The sequence below is a fragment of the Chiloscyllium plagiosum genome, unplaced genomic scaffold, assembly GCF_037043375.1.
Source record: "Chiloscyllium plagiosum isolate Xiang-an unplaced genomic scaffold, Cpla_swu_hap1 HiC_scaffold_21, whole genome shotgun sequence".
In the NCBI taxonomy this organism is placed as follows: Eukaryota; Metazoa; Chordata; class Chondrichthyes; order Orectolobiformes; family Hemiscylliidae; genus Chiloscyllium; species Chiloscyllium plagiosum.
Genome location: NW_028270159.1, coordinates 77371607 through 77374595, shown reverse-complemented (window position 1 = coordinate 77374595; position 2989 = coordinate 77371607). Strand labels below are relative to the sequence as shown.

The 2989-nt window shown below is 44.3% G+C and overlaps 1 long non-coding RNA gene across 1 annotated transcript in view; it reads left to right on the top strand.

Annotated features, from left to right (window-relative positions):
* The first annotated feature begins 1904 nt into the window (after positions 1 to 1904).
* Positions 1905 to 2989, top strand: part of LOC148146451 (uncharacterized) — a 13513-nt gene continuing 12428 nt past the window's right edge. Inside the window, exon 1 of the long non-coding RNA XR_015760821.1 lies at positions 1905 to 2029. This is a non-coding gene — a long non-coding RNA (uncharacterized LOC148146451). The remainder of the gene's footprint in view (positions 2030 to 2989) is intronic.

Below are 2989 nucleotides of genomic sequence, written 5' to 3'. Positions count from 1 at the left end.
GAAGAGGCCTCCCCAACATCCTGTACAACCTCAACATAACATCTCAATTCCTATACTCAAAGGTGTAAACAGTGAAGATAAGTGTGCTTGAACACTTTCTTAACTACCCTGTCTACATCTAACACAAACTTCAAAGACGTGAAGCCCTCTTTGTTCCATATCACTACTCAACGCCTTACTTTTAATGAGTGTAAGTTCTGCCTTTGTTTGTTTTATCAAAATGTAATATTTTGCATTTTTTCCAATCCAAAAATCCTCTGAGTATAAAGGCAGTAGGAGTATAATTAAGAGGGAAATCAGGAGGCAAAAAGGGGACGTGAGATAGCTTTTGAAAATAGGGTTAAGGATAATCCAAAGGGCTTTTGTAAATACATGAAGAACAAAAGGCTAACTCGGTGGAAAATCGAGACACTCAAAGCTCAGCAAGGCAGCCATTGTGTGGAGCTGCAGGTGATGGGCGAGATAGGAAACAAGTATTTTGCATCAGTGTTTACTGTGAAGAAGTACATGGGAGATATAGAATGTGGGGAAATAAATGGTGATATCTTGGAAAAAGTCCATATTACAGAGGAGGAGGAGGTGCTCAATGAGTGGCTAAGAAGCTGGTGCAGGGGAAAATGATTCACATTTTTGGATCATTGTGATCAACTCTGGAGTAGAGTTGACCTGCATAAGAAGGATGTATTAGGGTACCTGATTTGGAAGGTGTCTAATGTCGAGGCAGGGTGATTTGTTAATGCTACTCGGGAGGCAGTAAACCTGCGAGGAGTGGGTTCGATCGCAAATAGATCGTGAGAAAAGAGGTATCTCTGAGGCTGGTACAGTTCAGAAAGCAAATAGTCATTGCAGGCAAGGGCACGGCACAGAACAAGGTGGGATTTAGCAGTTACACTGCATTTATTTCAATGCAAGAGGCCTGACAGGGAAGGCAAATGAGCTCAGGGTATCATTTTGAACATGGCACTGGGATATCATGGGTATTATAGAAACGTGGCTCAGGGATGGAAAGGACTGGCAGCTTAATGTTTCTGGGTATAGATACTATAGGAAGAATAGAAAGGAGGACAAGAGGAGGGGGAGTGGAATTTTTGATTAGGGACAGCATTATGGTTGTGCTTAGGGAGGACATTCCTGGGAGTACGTCCAGTGAAGTTATTTGGGTGGAACTGGGAAATAAGGAAGGGATGATCTCCTTATTGGGGTTGTCTGCGTGGGTTTCATCTGGGTCCTCTGGTTTCCTCCCACGGTGCAAAGATATGCTGGGTAGGTTCGATTATCCTGGCTGAATTGCCACAGTGTTCAGGGATGTGCAGGTTGGGTGGATTATCCGGGCTGAATTGCCCACAGAGTTCAGGGATGTGCAGGTTGGGTGGATTATCCTGGCTGAATTGCCCACAGTGTTCAAGGATGTTCATGTTAGGTGGATTATGCAGGCTGAATTGCCCACAGTGTTCATGGATGTGTAGGTTGGGTGGCCCTGGGAAATGCAACGTTGCAGGGGAAGGTTAGGCGGCTCTGAGGGTCAGTGTCGATGTGATGAGATGAATGGTCTTATTCCACACTGTCGAGATTCTCTGATAATTCTGCTAGTTTTAAAATAGTTACAGAAAATAATAAACCAGATCTAAAAGTTAAGGTTCTAAATTAGACAAAGGCCAATTTTGACAGCACAAGGCAAGCACTTTCAAAATTTGTTTGCGGAAGGTTATTCCCAGGGAAAGAGACAGCTGGAAAGTGGGAACATAAGAACATAAGGAATAAGAGCAGGAGTAAGCCATCTGGCCCCTCAAGCCTGCTCTGCCATCCACAAGATCATGGCTGATCTTTTCATGGCCTCAACTCCACATTCCTGCTCTCTCACCAGAGCCCTTTATTCCTTTCCTGCTCACAAATCTACATTTTGCCTTCAAGGCGTTCAAGTTGATAACGTCAAATGCTGCACTCGGCAGGGAATTCCACAGATTCGCAACCCTTTACCTGAAGAAGCTCCGCCTGAACTCCGCCCAAAATCTGCTTCTCTTATTTTGAGGTAATGCTCTAGTTTGACCCGCCCCCAGTGGATGTAACCTCCCTGCTTCTGTCTTATCTACTTCCTTCAAAGTTTTATTTTTTCCTCTCCAACCTCCCATTCTTCTAAATTACAATGACTATAGATCCAGTTTTCTCAATCTCTCCACATACGCCAACCCACTCAACTCCCAACTCAAACTAGTGAACCTCCTGTGCCAGTACATCCTTGCTAAGGTAAGGGGACCAAACCTGTACACAGTACTCCAGGTGTGGCCTCCCCAGCACCCTGTACTGCTGCAGCATTACCATCCCTCTAGCAATGAAGGACAATATTCCCTTCACTGCCTTAATTATCTGCTGCACCTGCAAACAAACTTCCTGTGATTCATGCACAAGGACACCCAGCTCCCTCTGTACAGCAGCATGGTGCACATTTTCACCATTTCGTCATCAGTTTGCTGTTAGTCCAACTAAAATGGATAACCTCACATTTCCCAACATTGTCCTCCATCCACCAGATCCTTACCCACTCACTTAACCTATCTGTATCCCTGTGCAGACTGACAGTGGCCTCGGCAGACATTTCTCTCCCTTATCTTTGTATCAAATGAGAACTCTGACACCGTACACTTGGTCCTCAACTCCAAAATACTTGTGTAAATTATAAACCGTTGTAGTGCCAACACTAATCCAAACACCTGTTTATCCCCATTCTTTATTTTTTGTTGGTTCACCGATCCTGTATCAATGATAATTACCCATAATGCCATGCATCTTTACCTTTTCCAGCAGCCTTTTGTGTGGCAACTGATCGAATACCTTCTGGAAATCCAGAAACACCACATCCACCGAGTCCGCCTTGTCCAACGCACTCGTCGTATCTTCAAATAATTTCAGTAAATGCGTTATACATGACCTGCCTTTCATGAATCCATGCTGTGTCTGCTCAATGAGACAATTTCTACCCAGATATCTCACC